The sequence below is a fragment of the Taeniopygia guttata genome, chromosome 2, assembly GCF_048771995.1.
Source record: "Taeniopygia guttata chromosome 2, bTaeGut7.mat, whole genome shotgun sequence".
Classification (NCBI taxonomy): Eukaryota; Metazoa; Chordata; class Aves; order Passeriformes; family Estrildidae; genus Taeniopygia; species Taeniopygia guttata.
The window spans coordinates 25,441,623-25,459,909 of NC_133026.1; the positions used below are offsets into that span (position 1 = coordinate 25,441,623).

At 48.6% G+C, this 18,287-nt stretch overlaps 1 protein-coding gene and 1 long non-coding RNA gene across 3 annotated transcripts in view; one reads left to right on the plus strand and one right to left on the minus strand.

Moving 5' to 3' along the window:
* Positions 1-18,287, minus strand: part of DLX5 (distal-less homeobox 5) — a 49,004-nt gene that overhangs the window by 14,639 nt on the left and 16,078 nt on the right. The window lies entirely within an intron of this gene.
* On the plus strand, positions 8,875-18,010 carry LOC140682613 (uncharacterized). 2 transcript variants are annotated; one of them, XR_012054518.1, is made up of 3 exons: positions 8,875-8,963; positions 11,872-11,952; positions 12,313-18,010. It is a non-coding gene; the product is annotated as an uncharacterized lncRNA (long non-coding RNA). The 2 variants fall into 2 exon arrangements; XR_012054517.1 differs by having other exon boundaries at positions 11,872-18,010.

Consider the following 18,287-nt stretch of genomic DNA (forward strand, 5'->3'; position numbering starts at 1 on the left):
AGAGGAAGCAAAGCCAGCTGGACTCATTTTCTATAGACAGAAATTTAATTGCTAGCTAGCAGCTACTACATGAGAAGAGAAATCGTCTCAGAGACCTGGAACATGTTGGTGTGAACCCTTGTTAGAGGACTTGGGAGACAGCTTGACTGTGATCCATCCAGATCCCTCTCTTTGCACATTCTTTTAAACTTTAGTATTTACTGTCATGGTAAGATGTGATCATAATTATAAGAACCAACACATCATCATCATCATTACTCAGCACCTAAGAACAAACTGTAAATACTCTGCTTTTGACTGCAAACCAGATGAAAAAAAAGAACAATTTCTTTGAAACTAGTACATATCAATTCAGCAGACTTACAGACATGAAATTAACTTGATACAATGAAATTTATGTACAGCCTTGTCTGCAAGAAGTGGTTTATTTTCACAACCCAGTGACTTCATCTTTCTTATTCTCTGAGACACAACCTTGCAGCTCCTGAGGAGCAGGTTCCTCTTTGTGGTAGCAGATACCTGTCCTCCTCTGTGAGCTCTTTTTTGACTTCATCCTTCTTCAGTACTCTCAAGCAGGTCCTATGTCATCCTTAACTCATACTAATGCACATAATTTTGCCTGACCAACAAAAGACAAAACTGCTGTAAAATACTGCCCCAAGAATGGGAAGTGTGTGTGTGTGTGTGTGTGGTGTGTGGTGTAAAATTGTAATTCATATGTTACTGTACTATTAAGATAATGTTTCTCTACCAAAATAATTATAAATAAAGCACTTCAGAAAATTACTAAAAATCTTACTGAGGGAAATTGCCTAGTGAAAGGAGGCTCAGGATATACTTTTATTGCTACTCTGAGGTTAGTGCTAATTGGCAGACAACAAAGCCTGTGAATTCAGAGGTTGATTTTTGCCTTCTGCTTTTCTCCACGGACAGGTGAGCACACCTCTCCCTCCGTTAGCCTTGTGATTCATTTGTACTTGTATGCAGACCTCTGATAAAAACAGTCCATCACTATGTTAGACTCTGTACCAACATGGAGTGTGAACATTTCCCACTATGCAGTTTACAATCTGGACAGAGAAAGAAGAGGGAGGTAAAACCTCCTCCCTTTTTACATGAGGAACAAATACTGTGATTCATAAAGACATTTAGGTGCTTTGCTGATTGGGATCTGATTGGTCAGACTCACAACAACTTTGAAATATCTTCAAGCACCAGCTGATCTGCTCGCTCCATGCACATCCTCTTACTGCACATAGTGGCAAAGTAACCAGACCTGTTTCTACAGGTTAAATCAGCACTGCCACTCTATGCCCAATATTGCTACCAAAAGACCTATATTCCTCCAGTGACATGCACTGGGTAACTGGTGAAGATTAAAAATAATCCAGAAAAAAAAAAAAAAGTAAAGCAAATCAAAACAAAATCCTCACAAATTTTAAACCAGATTAGTTGCCTTCTCAGGGATACAATCTCATGGCAGTAGAGCTGGTTGCACTGATTTAATTATTTGTTCATATAACTGCACTTTGGGTCACATCAGCCCATTTGCTCTGGGTGAAAGTGCACACAAGGACAGTCACTGCTGTTCAGCTGCGACACAATAGCTTGTTAAATTGTTATAAACTGATCCTAAGACTGAGTCCCAAATGTCTTACCCGAGGTCACCCAGCAGTTTGAGACACACCCAGCAACAGAACATCCCCAGAGTCCAGCCTAGTGTCAAATACAATGGCACTTTTCCTCTCTAATTGCAACCAATTGTCACTGTCTTCTGGTGGGTGTAACCAGGAGAAAATGGACATGGGAATGAACTAGCACTGTCCAGTGAGCCCTTCCAGTTTTAGCTGAAGCATATTAGCAAGACTTCATCAGGAGAACTCCATGGTTTCACCAAGTCTTGTTTCTCCATAGGCAACAAGTTATTAGATATCGTTGAGTAACTCAGAGAAAAATTCTTGTGGTATATGTAGGTGATGTGCTGGACTATATGTTTCAGGGAGAGTGGGCATCATCTGCAGAAACAAAAAGCATTTTTGACTGCAAAAAAAGCTTGTTCAATTCAATTCCTTCCTTTCCTATGCAACAGAGCAGTGGAGTGCTATGGTTAGTGCTACTCAGTGCATAATACATGAGCACTATATTGATCTGAAGAGCAACTAGCACAGGAGATGTAAATGAAATAGTGGGGCAGAGAGACCCAGTGTTGGAGGAATACTGCTTTCCACAAGGCATGTAAACCCTAATTAATAGACAAAGAGCTCAATTCTTCACCTCTGTTTAACTCCTCCCCTCTTGTTTCTCTTCCCTTTAAGAATACTCGTTTCCCCCCTCCAGTTCACAGCAGTATATACAGGACCTGACAGAAGCCCACACAAATGGCAACAGTCCCATTGACCTCAATGGGCTCTGTGAAAGCAGAGACATTAAGAAAACAGGTGATTATTTTTTTCCTTTCCAAATGACAAGACTCTCCTCTTCCCCCTAGAAAAACAATCCATGTAGTAATCATAACTGCTTTATCTTGTGCAGTGCAATGGGCATAATTAATCCAACACTCTAAACCACTAGTAGCAGTTAGTCTCTCTAATTCTTGGAAAATTATTTTAAATAGACTTCATAGCTACAGAACAGGATTTTTTTAGATTGTAAGTACCTAGAGTCCAATATCAGCAGTTGTTAGCAGCATGTCTGTGCTGACTTTAAAAAGGATAGTCAATTCATACATATCGAAGAATGGGGCCCAAATCAGCATTTGTTCAACAGTCAAAATCATTTTGATATCCATGAGCTGTTCTCTCTAAGCCATAAATGTAGGATCAACCCTGCTGTTGCTCTTTGGCCAATTACCTAGACATGATCTTGATTAATTACTCACCTCGCTCTTTGGATTCAAGCACACAAATCTCCATCTATTTTCCCTACTCTACAGCCAAACACACACGAAAAAAATCCTTCCCCTCTTCCTCTTGATTCACTGAACTGAGGACTTTACTGGTAAGAGCAAAAATCCCAGGTATATTTTAAAAGGTTTTTGTTTGTTTTTTTTTTTTTTGCAGCCTGCAAGTTCATCTGCTTAACAAAGGGCTATGATACGGGGCAGTGGGGAGGGGAGGGAATGCATTGCTAATTTAGTGTCCTAGCATGCTCTGGATATCTGCAATATCTTTGTTCTGAAAAGCTACACATTTTTTTGGCAACACTTGGACAAAAATGTTCCAACTGTATTGAAGTTTAGGTCATATGCAAATGCTCGTATTCAAAATGGTGTGCACAACACCGTCTTTCTAATCCTACCACTAAAATATGATTTGTGGCTGTTCTTCAGAACGTCTGCCTGATTAAACATCCTTGGAAAAAAATGCATGGGATTGTAATAAAGAATCATAAAAACGTTTCTTTTAATCAGTAATTAAGTAGCAATTAAGCATAATTATTACAATTTGTATCTAATTTATAATATCGGTAGAATGAACAGATGTAATTCATCCTCCAGTAGTCAACAGTGCTTGGCTTGAGCAAAGCCAGCTCGCACTTCCCTTCACATTTGCAATACAAAAAGGACACTATGGATGCTGAGCAAATGTGTCTTCCCCAAGGGGAGGGAATATTCAGCAATGGGGTAGGAACTGCTCAGTCATCTGAAAGCCTGTGAAAATACAGACAACATAAGGTTTTCCTACTGTCTTCACCAGATGATAAAAATCTTCACGTTTTAAACCTCATAAGAAGTCCTCACTTTTGTATACCTGGTACAGTAACTATTCAGTGCCACAACCAACCATTGCAAAGCATAACCATAGGTGTGCTTCTTTTTTATATGAAATAACATTAAAATTGGTGACCTTTTTTTCATGTAGTGGCTGGGGGAAGTTCTTCACTAGCAGCCTATGAAAAATTACACAGTTTACTGAGTAACTCAGAGGAAAAAAAAGAGTTTTCATTACAAACTCTAGGTTAGTTTTCCTTAACTCCACAGTTCTTAAATGCCTAAAAAACATGTATGTGAACTCGGACTGTCTGGAAGCAGCCAATATGACTACTTTCTGACATGGATGCTTTCAACTAAAACTACTATGAATTTTTCTTTGTTGTCTGACCTTGCTTAAGGTTCATTCAAGACATACATGACTTGATGGTAAAATATCAGTCTTCACATATAGCTGATTACCATGGAGCTGTGTTTGGAAAGTTATATGATGGGGGGGCCATTAAAGCACCTTAGAGAGTTCTCTGGAATCACTCAGTATAGAACACAGATACGTTTACAGCCCAGAAGCTTTACTGGTTTTGTAACAGTAGTAAATTCATATAACAGGCCTCTGCCAAGGTAACCTTCTGAATCTGCTCCAACAGAAAATTTAAAAAAATTAAAAACTGTATATTTTATGCATTTGAATGTTCTTCAAGCTCAGAAGTCTGAATGTATATGCCCTGTCCTTACCCTGATGCCATATCTGGCTAAGAGTTGATCCCCCAAGCACTTCTGCTTCTTGGCGAAGAGGATTCTCCAAGAAAGGTGTAAAGAAGCCCAGAAGGAACTGAAATAAACTAGTATACTGGTATTGAATCTGACCAGACTGAATGTAGAACTATTCGGCATTTGAAAATGTAAAAGAACTTGTTGCAAAATTAAAATCTAGTTTGCTCAAGCCAGTGTTACTTTGGAGAACCAAATCAGGTCTGTGGTTTTCTCAGTGACAGAAGTCTCACAAAGTTTGTGGATCTATAAACTGAAGATTTCATGCATTCCTAAGCCCTTAATTAACAATGTAAGTCTGTTTAAAAGATTCTTATATAGCAAAAACTTTATGGTTTTAAACTGAAGTTAATGGTTTACTGATGGAATGTAACCATTAAGGCCTAGCCATTTGAAAGTGGTAATAAAGAGACAGATGCATATTCAAATGTTTATCTCTTTAATGTTCCAAAACCTAATCTCTTAAATGAGTGTAATCAGAAAGGTGGCATTCTAATTCTCTTTTGGGGAAGAGAAGGCGCCACAGATCAAGTGATAACAGGGCTGTGAGTTAAAGTCATTCTCATGAAACTAGGGCTGTGTTTGAACCCAAATTGGAGAGGTTTTTTTAGGTACTGTGTCTGCTAGAATTCAAAGAGAAGACAAACCTCTGCTTTCAAGGCATAAAACCAAACTGTGAACAGCCTTCATTTAAAAAAAAGCCAAACAAAACAACAAAAAGTCAACTTTATAAAATTGTCAGGCTTGCTGGTTTTGCTTTGGTTTTCACTAAGATCTTTCTCACACACCTATACCTCTAAGTCAAAAGAACAATAAGGTTGTGAAGTTAGTCACTCAAAAGGTAGAAAGTGCCAGACATGAGGTTACATATGCAACCCAAATTCAGTTCCTTAGGTAAACTCATGATTAGACATGCTTTAATCACATGGTCACACACTTTTTTTTCCACAAGAAAAAGGCAATGTAAGCCTGACAATTTAGAGGAGCAAAGCGCAGTATTATACACTGTGTTAGACGGTTGTGACAAAAGAGCATTGCCAGGTCTCTACGGCAAGGAATGGGCTGAGAGACCCAGCCCTGCCCAGGGCACAGGAGGTGTGAGGCTGTGAAAAGCCCTGCTGCCATATCAGCATGTCCCTCCTCCGTGCCAGTAAGGCCCTGCAGACACATGTGAGGAGAAATGGAGATAGCAGGCTGGGCCTGCAGCAACATGGCCTGCTGCACAACACCAAGGAAATTACTGTGAAAAGAGGCAGGCTGCAGCCAAGGTTCACTAGTCTATTGCCCATTTTGCTTTCTGTGGCAGTCTGGTTCACATTACAAGTACATTACTGGCAAAGTTGTGGTGGATTTTAGTGGGGTTTTGGTGCTTTGATTTGGTTTTTTTGGTGTTTTTTGGGGGTTTTCGTTTGTGTTGATGTTTTTTGTTGTTGGTTCAGGGATTTTTTTTTGTAGTTCTAGCATTTGCTGGCAGTTCCATGGCTTTTGTCATCTCTTGTCTACATATTTCTTTGTTCAGCCTTGTACCTTTGAAACTTTACACCCAGCTCTAGTTACCTTTGCTTTTTATTACTCAAAAGTGGTCACTAAGCAAGCATGGACTCATGTAGGCCTGAACTTTTCCTAAATAAAAGACCTACAAATAATTGTTACAACTAATCACCTGCTGCCCGAAAATGCACTGTCACCCTCTGAACCCCAGTGGGTATTACAGATATTTGGGTTGACACCCACAATCACTTCAACGTGCAGGCACTGACTTCCTTGAGCCCAGGTCCCTACATTAAGGATGGCAGGAGGAAGCCCAGACAGAGGCTCTCATCTCCCAGATAATAGCAGGAGACTAGGCCAGGCCGGCTTTAATCTCGCCCCTGGAATTAAAATTTATCCCTTTCTACTGCCAGTGAGGCACCTGGCAGGGGGAGCCCGGCCCCGCCGCTGGATCTCCCCTGCAAAGCGCTCGTTTCGCGGCGGGGCAGCCCGGGACCTGCTGGGACGGCCCGCCAGGCACCAGGCCGGGACTCGCGCCCCTGCCCGCCGCCCGCAGCCGCACGGCAGAGCTCGGGGCCGCGGTAACCGGGCAGGCTGCTGGCACCGAGCAGCCGCAGCCACAGGCGCCGGGCCGGGCCGGGCCGGGGCCGCGGGCGGGGCCGCGGCACGTCCCCGGCGTGGCGGGTTCCGCCGCCTGCCCGGCGCCAGCCCCGCGGGGCCCGGGAAGTCCCCCCACAGGTGCGCCGCTCCCGGGAGCCCCGGGCCGCTCCCGCCCGCCCCACCAACCCGACCGCCCCCGGCTCGCGGCCAGGGACCGGGGAAGGGAGGCCGTGGGTCCCCGAGGCCGCCCGCTCCGCCCGCTGCTCCCTCCCTGAGGTGCCGCCCTCGGGGCCCCGCGGTGCCCCCGTCCCCCCAAACGGGCTTCAGCCGGAGCGGAGCGGGGGATGCAGCCCCAGGGTCCCGCTCCCCTCCCGCCGAGGGGGCGCAGCGCCCTCGCATCGCCCGCGCGGCGCGGGGGGAAGAGCTGGGCACGGCTGGTCCCGCGGATCCCCGTGTTTAGCCTAATCTAATAGCAGCAGTGATTAGAGTTCATCATTATTTGCGCGCTGAACTTTTCAGCTGAAGGGAGATTTAAAAATCAATAGTAAAGTCACATGCCTGACTGCTTGGACACTTATGGAAAAGCTGTTGGCCAAGGCCAATAAATCAATCCTCCTTTTTCAATCCTGTTTGTTTCTTTTCTAATTCTAGAATTTTCTTCCTTGCAGAAGGGAACCCACATCTAACAAGATGCCACTTTGAAATACATCATGTTTTAAGCCAAGGTGCTAATTATAGATTAATAGGAGGTAAAACTCTGTTGAAGTGGCATAGTGAAAAAAACCCAAGGTGATCAAATATAGTATGTCATCAAACATATTATGCTCGCTTAAAATCCTATGTTTAAAAGAAGGCTGCATAATCTTCTCAACCCCATGACTCACTGGCACCGGCTTTTACTTAAGAGAAGTGAAGTTAGAATTCATTAAATGTTATTTTGTGGTAACCAGGCTCTCAGACCTCTGAGAGGTTTTACAGCCCTAGTCAAGGTATGTCCAATATTTCTAGCCTGACACATCAGCAGCCTACAGACGGAACAAGTAAATGAAATGGAAGTGTTTAACAGGCTTCACACATTTGATTTATTTGGATTTGAACTGAGGAGCTGAGCTGAGCCTTGAATCACCAGCGAAGGAAGAGCATAATTACTTGTCATTATATTCATTCCAATTTATAAATAATGTTTCTGGCTTTGTTTTATTCAATGCTTAATTTAAAAATAATTATTAAATATTAGCCCTTGGGCTGCATCCTGGATTATAGCCAGATGCGTTATTACTTCTCCTTGGGACTCCGGAAATATCTAAATGGACTAGAAGGGAAAATGAAGATTTCCCACACAATTAGCTATGATGGAAGGACAGTGCTATAACTTAAGCATAGATTTTAATTGTTTTTAAATGACGAAGTATTCCACCAGAATCGACAAATAAATGTTGGGAGAAGTCACATTGACTGTAAGGTGATGGTGCATGTCGTTGGTATCCACACAGAGGAATACACAGCACTGCATTTCTGGGTCTGGCTGTATATACATACGTGTAAGGAAATCGTGGGTGCCTGCATATCGGCACACACACCTAAATTTCTCTAATATGTTTATATGTTCAGCGGCTAGAACAGCAGCAAAATAAGTGTTCCCTGATTTGGAGCACTTTCCCAGGTGCTGCAAACACTGATGAACTAAAATCCTTATGTAGAAAATGAATAGGTCCCTCACACATACACACCTCAAAAAAAAAAAAAAAAAAAAAAAAAAAGGAGAGAGAAAGAAAATAGAGGAAAGGGAACTCGACTTATTCTCATTTGTTTATCTCTAGATTTTTTCCCCCTTTCTGCAAATTCATTTGAATAGCTTTCAAGCTGCAAAATGGAAATGTGGCTCCTGCCCTCTATTTCAGCAGCAGCGTCCTGGCAACAGAGCAATTTTCTATCATCAAGGATAAATGGCATCGAACAGAACATTCTGATAAAAAAGAAAAAAAGCTTTAGCCCAAGAAGCCCATGATTGCTGCCCTTCCTGTCTATCATCCCTTTACAAAATCCTCTCCTCCAAACCTGAGCTGCATGCTGTCAGAGCTAATAATGTCTTCTAAAGAAAAGGGGAAGAAACAGCATTCATGCACAATGTTCCCATTTATTACATAGAGTGCTTATTTAAAAATTGCAAATATCTTTGTTTGGTTCACTGCAAATTAAAACCAAGATGTAGGAAGTTACACGATGCAACAATTATTCATGTCACAGCAGAGCGTCAAACCCTCATATCTGGCTTTTCTATTGGTTAATATGTGTGTGTGCGTGTGTGTGTGTGTGTGTGCACGTGTGCATGCGTCGTGCATGTGTGCAATGCAGGGAATATCCCTTGTTGTGAAAATAAAAACCACTTCGGGTAAGTCTGTGTTTTGTTGTTTTAGAACAAGTCGGGGGGGAAAGTCATTACCGATCCGAAGTAGGCAGAGGCTGTGTGTGTGCTGTCTTTGCTTTTCCCTGGGGGTCCGGCCCCGGGCCGGTGTTTGCCCGCCGGGAGCTGCAGTGGGAGCGGGGTGCTTGGCCGGGGCAGCGGCGCAGCCGTGCGGGAGCGCACCCCGGCCCCGCAGCTCCCCGCACACGCTGCCGCGCTCCCGCCGCCGCCCGCCTGCGAAAGGACCCTGGATAACAAACACGGCTGCAGAACAGCCCGTGCGGGCGGATCGGAGGCGTTCGGAGATTATTTTGGGCAGGAGCGGGGGGGCGTTTACCGTGTACGGAGCTGTGGTCGGAATCCCCCGGCGGCCCTGCCCAGGGAGCAGGGCAGGGGCAGTGTGGAGCGTAACAGGCGGGCGCACCGTAAGGTGCCACAGGCCGGCGGAACAGAACCGGCCCGGCCCGAGCGCCGGAGGCAGCACCGGAGGGGAGGGCAGGGGCGAGGCCGCGCCGGCTGGCGGGTTGGGCAGCCCCGTCGGGAGGACTTAAAACGACCCGTCGAGCGGGACGGCTTCAAAAGCTGCTTCGCCGTCTCGGGGCTCGGGGAGGCGAGGCCTCGGCGGGCAGGCTGCGGCGGCCCGACGGAACGGGGGCTCGGGGCCGTGCTCCGCTCGGGGCCGTCGGGGCCGGCGCCGCGCATGCTCCGCGCCGCGTCACGTGCGGCGGGAGCGGCGGCGCGGGGAGGCCGCCGGGCCCGCCGAGAGCCCGGGGAGCGCGGCCCGGAGCCCCGGCTCTCGGCCCGACCACTCTGCTCCGAGCAGAGGGAGGGGACCGGGCCCCGAGTCTCCTGGGGGCAGCAGGGGCCGGATTTCTCTCTGGGGAGGCCCCCGGCCGAAGCCCCGGGCATCGCCTTGGAAGGGCGGCTCCGGGCTCCGCGGAGGCCGCCGGTGCGCCCGACGTGCGCACAGGGACAAGGGCGTGCCGCTCCCCCTTTGCCGCACCCGCTGCTCTGATCCCCTCGGGAAGTTTGCTCGGTCCGGCCGCCCGCGGCTGTGTGGTCGCCGGGCGCGGCCAAGCAACCCAAAACCACAAACGAACCAACAAACAACCCCCAACCCACCCACTTGAAAAGCTGGGATCGGGTCTCATGCCGGGGCCTGGATTCACTCCTTCCCTCACTTTTACGCAGCTAGGCTGCAACGCCAGTGCCTCTTACTTTGCCCGATGGACAAAGCAGCTACTCAGAGCCTTTGAAGTTTAGATTGCTGTGCCGAAAACTTGTGTAAAACTTATTTTATTCACGGGCCACAGGTCACCTGACAAAAAAAATAAAATCCGAAGACAGGAGCAATGAATAATAGTCCTCGCATTTAACCGTATATATATGCACCGAAAATTAACGTTAAAATATCTTAAACGGGTCGAAGTCCATGAGAGACTTCCTGCCCTGGTCTAGCTGAGGGTGCAAGCAGGCCATTTGATTTATTTTAATTTTTCAAAGGAATGGAGAAAGTTGTCCGATTAGCAGTAGTATTATTATAATCTCCATTCTTAAACCTTGAAAGACCCTCTTAAACAATCGGCTCCTTTTCCCAGTCCGGTTCCCATCGCCGCTTGGTAATGACTGGAAGATTAATGACGCTTTTTTAGCAACACCTGTCTTTTTAAGCTGTCGACACAACCAATTAATACTTTTAATTACCACTACAAGGAAACTAACCAGAACCTTTCTGATTTGATTTCGCCGCTGAATTTTATCCCCTCTGAAACGAAGCAGCCCCGACTGGAGGCAGGGCAGCCGCGGGGGGCGACTCGTTTTGCTGAGGGTTTATTTTGCTTCGGGCTGGACAGGGAGATGATTTATTTAGGGGGAAAATTTGTTGTAGGTTTATTTCGCTTCGCTTTTCTCCGCTTCATTGGAAGCATTTTGCCATCCTTTTCGAGAAGAAAACAAAAGTGCTTGCTGACACGACCCCGGAGCACACAAGTGCCTTGGCTCCCCGAGAACCAACCTTTCGCACCAGCGGCCCCGGGAATGGCAAGGGAAAAGCAAGAGGCACCAAGCACCCGCTTAGGCAAAAGTTACCATAGAGAAACAGTGCAAGGTGGACGGGGGTCGATTCGGCTCTCGCCGAATTCAGGGCAGTTTTACCAGTGATTTTAACGAAAGATCTGGTGTCCCATCAACGGAGCCGGGAAGGGCAGGGACAGTCGGCACCTGAGCCCTGCAGCCTGTGGGATGTCTAGCTGAACCCCGCTCTCACCTCGGGCCTGGGCTATTCCCTTCCTTCACCCCCATTTCTTCGAGGATCCCTGATCTTCATCTGAGTAGGATGAACGTCAAGCAGGAGATGGGGCAAAAACTTGAAGAGAAAGTGTGTTTGTCGTTCAAATGGTATGAGCGCGATAAAAAGTTCACAGATGCCTGTGAACAGTGCCGGCAGGGCGCCATACCCTCTCTCCAGAGATCCCCCTTTAGCCGTAGGGTGTATGAATCTGCATTACCTCCTCCCGACCAGCCCAAAACGCTAGGAACTGAGGCTGCCACAAGATCCCCGGCCTTATTCTGGGGAGATGGCAAAGCGTGTGGTCCAACCTTGTCCCCGCACACATATTTCCCAAGGCGACATGAAGTGGGCAGCAGCGTGTGGAAACGAAGTGAGAGCACCCAACTCGGGATGCTTAACCTCGGGTCATCCTCAGTGGACTTTTCCCTCTTCTCCCAGCCCCCAGCTAGTGCATGGGAAATGCTGGGAGTTCCTCCGACCGAATGTGGAGAGTTGAAAAGCAGAAAGCGGTGGTGTTTGGGTTAAACAGACACCTTTCCACCTGGTAAAGCGCTCCCGTGCTGTTCCGTGCCTGCCCTCCTTTGTGTTATCTCTCATGCTGCCCAGGCCTTGAAGAGTTATGCCGTAGGGGCGATGTCCTACGCTAGAACAATATGAATTCGTGGACGGATCCTGAATATGAATGAGGTATGTGGTCGTCTGACTGCTTTGAAGCCGTACTTCTCCGAATATGGCTTTAATTAAATGTCTTCCGGCTGTAAAAGATTACATGTTGTGCAAAATATATCCTAGCATGAAATTTACTTCCATGATACGAAATTAGGTTACTTATAAATGTCTTCATTTAAAAAAGAAAATCGCTTCTGCTCGTTCTGTTTTCTGTTTTGTTGAACAGAGATCTCCAACGAGGAAAAAGAGGGTTGGGATAATATATTTATAGAGGCACGTGTAACAAAACCTGCCAGAAGCGGAGTGGGTGAGGGCTGCTTGCTCGAATGCAGACAATTCACAAAACAGGCAAGTTAATCCAGATCTGATTTGTTTCAGATCCAGCTGTCAGAAACCCGGAATACCTCCCGCGCCTCACGCCGCAGATACCTGAGGTGCTCTTACCGCCCACGTCCCCCAGCGTCCCTTCCTCCTGCGTTTATTCCGTGAGCGAGATGGCCAGGGGGAGAGGGGTCAGGGCAGACAGGTGGAGGAAGGTGGTGATCTCAACGCGCGAAATAGAATAATAATTCTTGCGGTATGGAGGATAACGCCTTGGTCACACTAGGACCAGTCAGTCCGGCAAAGCAGTTTCATTCTGCCAGTGAAACCGCGCTCAGCGTCAAGAGCTTTCCCGCTCCGGACGGTGGATGCGGGCGGAATCCAGGTTGCTGGAGGCGATGCTCTGTTTGTATCTCTTTACGCTTTAAGATACGGGACCTTACCTAGCTAAATTTCTATAGAGAGATCAGATAATGCATCCCTCTGGATTATCCTTCTAAATTAACTTTTAGATTTGTTTTTATAGTCCGCTGAGACCCTGACAAAAGAGGCTGTAGCTAGATACAGATACGAGATAAACTTATAAAGCAAGCTCATTACACGCGAGTAAGTGAAGAACTCTCCTTGCAATCTACTCTAGATAATGAGTCTGCCCGAAGAAACAAGTAAAGCCGAGATATTTACTTCTATTCCTAATAAATAAACCTCAATAGCTGCATTGACTTTGTGCAGTGTTTACTACATTTCCATTCATTGCTTGGGTAAATGCATCCCTAAAGGCAGAGTAAATAATTGCAGTGATCTCAACAAGGGAAATGTGTAGACATTTGAAGTGTACTAAAAATAAACGAAGGCAAATAGACTGAAAGAGGGGACACTGCGCTCGTTTGCCGTAATTAAAGCCTCTGCTTTCTCTCTCCGGAATCCGAGACTTCCAGAGCGCAGCCGGGGTGACACGCTCCCCACTGGTGTCACCGGCTCAGCACACGACTGGCCGTGGGGAGCCGAGACTGAATCCGGCGTGTCTGGGCTCGGGGGTGAGAGTGGACGCTACCGCAGGAGAAATTGCAGCCTCTCTGATGCCTTAAAAGAGCCTCGAGTTTCGTTCTCCTCTGAGATGGGCACTTAAGAACGGTGGTGGGTTGGGTTTTTTGTTTTGTTTTGGATTTATTTTTTAATTGCATTTCATCTTGTTCTGCCAGATAAAAGTTTTTTATTTAATTGTTGTTGGTTTTTTTTTTTCTTTCATTTGAAAAGAAAACAAAACAACATAAGTCCCCGCTAAAACAAACATCTGCTTCAGCAGCACCCGGGCTGGCGGGGACGCCTGCCAAGTGAAAGCCTCACAGGCAGCGGTCTGCAAACTTGCGGCTGCGTTCGGGGAGGTCCCCCGGCCATCGGAGGGGAAGATCCCCCCACGCCGCTGCCACGTAAGGGTCCCAGCGGAGGGGCGAAGGAGGCACAGCCACACGCTCAATCTCTTTACCGGGATCACGTATGCCGAGACCAGGCTCGCCGTATGGGCAGAGGGGGAGAGACCTGTCCGCGGGATTTCACTGAAGGGGTTTGGGTGCACACCTGACCAGGTGCGGGGAGAGGCGGGCGGCCAGGGCCTCCGCGGGGGTTCCGTCCTCCAGCTGAGCAGCCACTCGCTTGAAACCTAATTGCATTTTAAAGCAGGTATACACCCCCACCCCACCCTCCCCCCCCATAAACATACCCCCCATCAGGGACAACAACCAACGACAACAACACAACAAAACATTAACCAAACAAAAAGCCCCAATCTGCGACTCTCTACGGAGCCACACATTGAATGAATCTATCTGTAAGGTTTTAATCACAGCCAAGGCTTCGCTACAAATCTGTACAAGAGACAGTGGCTGGTTCCCTCTGGATCTTTCCCCTTCTGACTCCTATTATTTTGACCCAGGCTACAATATAGAAAGCGGCGTGTGTGATCCATCTGCAAGGCTGGGCTGGGGTTTACCCCCCCGCTCCGCTTCCCTGCCACTTCCTTCACACTCGCGGTATGGAAAGCCATTGACGCCTGCCTGTCTGTTATAATGTTAGTGGGTTGAAATCCAGAGGAGCCTTCGCTCCGCTCTTGCTCTCGCGCTGGCAGCGCTCAAATTCCGCAGTCTCTCCTTAAAAAGAATCTCTTCCAGCTTGAGGAGGTGACCTCCTTTTGCGGGTGCCTTTCCTCACCGTTCAGCTGCTATTAGGACGATGGTAATATCACATACTACCACAAGGAGAGGAGGACGTGTGTTTTGGGGTAAACAGGCTTGAGAGACCGGGATTAAAAAATACCATCGGCAGATGCAAGGAGAGATATTTTGCTGAGCTTCTGGGAGCTGTAAATAAAATGGGCAAAGCTGCGCTGCCAGGGCAGGACAGCGGCTGCCGAGCCGTACCGGGCAGCTGCTTCGCACATCAGCGTCGTGCGGCCGCGGACACCCGCGGAGCGCCGGCCGCGCGGGGCGGGGGCGCGCGTTTGGCGGCCGCGCTCCCGCGGGGAAAGTCCCGTGCATCCGCGGAGGGAGCCTCTCCGCAAAAACGTATCTGGAGCGGATCGCTGCCAGCGGGAATATTTTCTAGCTTTCCGCTTCTCTCGAGATTTTCCATATACTGTTCTGCCGGAGATCTCCGCTCTCCCCCGAGCACTTTTCGAATGCTTTGTGGATTCCGTACTGTTGCTAAGAAAACAGGAGATCCCTCACTAATCTAATATTTGCCTTTTCCCCTCCCTCCCGTCCCCCCCGCCCCACCCAGCATTTCTCTGCCACTTAACAAAAATCCTATTGCAAGATCTACTTCACGCGGGTACATGGGCTTCTCGCGCAAAAAACTACGAACCAACGTAATTCTTGAAATAAGTTTATCTGGGACCTTTCCAGCTACTCTGACCGGTGTGAAACAGAAAACACTCTCCCGGACTCTGGTGTCAACTGGGAAGAAGGGATATATAATCCCAGAGCGCAGCCCTCAGTCCCTGCACACTCCTTCTGGAGGAACCTCGCCTGGGGAGCTATCAGCTCCCTCGCCGTCAGCTATCGCACCCCTCCCCACGAAGCAAAAAACAAGATGAACCACCAGAAAAAGTGACTCCGCTTGCAGAGCCCACCCTTGCAAACGCCTCAGCAGGACTTCCCGGCAAGGATGGGATGAGAAACGGAACGGGAATGTTTGTTTTCCCCTGTTGTTGTTGTTGAACGCATGAATGAATGAACGGATGAATGAATGAATGGAACAGAAGGTGCTCGGAGGCATATAGGAAGCTTCTGACCACTTACATTAACTTCCTATTACACCCTAAAAATAGAACCCCGTTTCCTGTTGTTTATCAGCTCCTTCTAACTGTTGTGTCTGTTATGTGACATCTTTCGACTCACAAATTTGACCTTAAACCACGCAAACACGCTTTGGCCCTTTGAAAGTGTTACCCACAAACATCATTAAAGCGACGCTGTTTAAGTTGACCGAAGACCTGTCGCACGAAGTCACCCAGTCCTGGGGCACAGCGAGCCCGGTGCGTGGTGCCAGGCTCTCCGCCCGTCAGCGGGGCAGGGGAGGACGGCGGGGGAGAGGGAAAGGGAGCGTAGCGTTGCCCCGGCGGCTCTCAGCCAGCCTGGGCGTGGCGAGATGCTGGCCCTAATCCCGCTCGGGATGCAAAGGCCTCCTTGCTCTCCATACGAGTGAGGGTGGCTTGCGAGGGAGAGCATTCTCTGGGAATATTACACCGCGGGGTGAGGAGAAAAGAAAGCCGGCCAGGGATGCGCGGTTAGGGCCCGGTGGTACTCGCGGTCCAGAGGGAATAGAGCGCAGAACAGTGGACAGGGCATATCCCCATCGTCCCCGACCAGGGCTCCAACCCAGACCTCCGGGAGCTCGAGCTTGGCCGCGGAAAGAGCGGGGAAGGCAGGAAGGGGGGTCGCATGCAGTTAATTCCTTCTGTCTTTTCTCAGGAACGGACGTGTTCCCACAGGAGGCCGTACAGGGGCTCCCGCCTCAGGACAGTCCCCAGCCTCCCCTAACTGGCACGTTGCCCCATCCAGCCAGGCTCCTGGCCCGTCCGGCCCCGTGCAGCTCCCGGGAAGCTCAGTTGAGGCAAGGCAGCTCCCCTCGTGGGCTCCCGCCCCTCACTCGTGACTTCTGCCTGCTCACTTTCGGAGGCACTTCAGGGCAAGGGGACTAGGAGGGGTGGGGACGGGCACGAGTCACCCACCCTGGGAAATGGGCACTCCACTATTCTGATGCGTCCAGAGCTATTGATTCAGGTCTAATTTCTCCAGAGAGAGGCCGATGACGGAGCTCGGCTGCACGCAAATGGGAGCCAGGGAGGACCGGTGCCCGGCAGTACAGTCTCCCCAGCGGGCAGGGACCTCCCGGGTGCCCTGGCATCCACCTCCAGAGCGCAGGCCCGGGACCTGCCTGAACCTCGGAAAAGAAATATTCCTGCGATTGCCGCTTCTACCAGGGCACGGCTCGGGCCCCTATTGCTCCCCACGCCCCCCGCGACCCCCGGTGGGCCTAATTAATTTGAGGGAAATTATCGGTGTGAGGTTGGACAGAGTCAACTGTCTTGACGACAGACGAGGATGTCTGAGCACCGCAGGGGAAGAGCAGCGCCGGGTTTCCAGCTCTTCCCTCCGGCCGGCGCCCACTGACGGCTCGGCGGGGGCTCCGCAGCCCCGCGGCGCCGCCGCTCCCCCCGGCCCCCAACCGGAGCCGCTGCCTGTCCCGCTCGCCCCAGCGCATCTCGTCCGTCAGCTAGGCTGAACGAGAGCTGCATATGCAACTCCATTTGCTGCCTATCGCAGGAAGCAGTTCCTGCAGATTCTCCCTGTCTTTTCTTCTTCTCCTTTTTGTCTGACTCAGACGCCTTATTCCCTCCGCCAAAGCGGCATATAGGTATTGTTTCAAAGCGGTCTCCTCTTCTGCCCAACTTTCCCCCATTTCGGGGTTAGAATCCATTATGAGGCAGGAATTATTTCGAAACAAGAAAACAACGTGTTGCAAACACTCCCCAGCCTATTTTCTGACATCTTTTGTTATGCATGCTCTTGCTGCTGGAGAAAATGCTAGCATGTGCACCTGCGAAAAAAAACGCCTTCATGATGTTAACAGCAAGCTGGAGGGTATAAAGCAATAAAACTGCCAAATGTACCTGTTCCTGTTGAGTACATTACCTACACCTATGAATAAAGAGTCTCAGTAGGAATTCTTTCCTTTCTCTTCCCCTTTTCTCTATATTTTTATTCATTGTAGATTTGTAAACGCCTGGATCGGGTTACCCTTTCGCGTGTTAAAGTGGAACCCTTGTTAAAAGCCGGAGAACAAGGCAAGACACTTACAACTGCATTCAGAGTTACTGAACCGACTCCAAGGGCTCAAGAAGTGAAACAACGATGAGAGGGTGGCTAAGGGGGCTCAGAACATCCCAGCCACACAGGAAAAAAAGACATCCCTCCCCCATACCCCCCCTGAAACAAACCATATGAACTACAAGCCCTTCCACCGATACAGCATCGCTTGGCATCTTCCTTCCCCCTCTTCCCCCCCCCCCCCTCCCCAAAGGTATGCGAAGAGGGGGCTCGCATCCTTCGGCTTCCCAGAGCTAATGATCGGGCTGTGGGAAAGCACAACTCCAAGATAAAGGAAGAAATGAAAAAGACAAAAAAAAATCCAGAAAGAAAAATTAAACCCCTCTAAGTATTTCCACAAGCGACGCGTTAAAAATAAAAAAAAATTATATATATATATAAACATCTGCAGAATCTGAAAACCAATCCTCAGGGAATGTTGCAGTGAGAGGCAGTGTCAAGACCTGGGATCGGTCTGGGGACGTCTCAGGGCTGCGCGAGGTTTTGGAAGCAGCGGCTGCTGGTGCCGGTGTTGGTTTTCAAAGCCCGAAACCTCCAGCCCCTTTCCCCATCTAGAACAACTTTCGGATTTCTTTAAGCTTAGCGAGTTCCGCAGGGTCCTTCCTACCTCAGTCCTCTCCGGTGGGGTCTGTCTCTGGAGTTCAT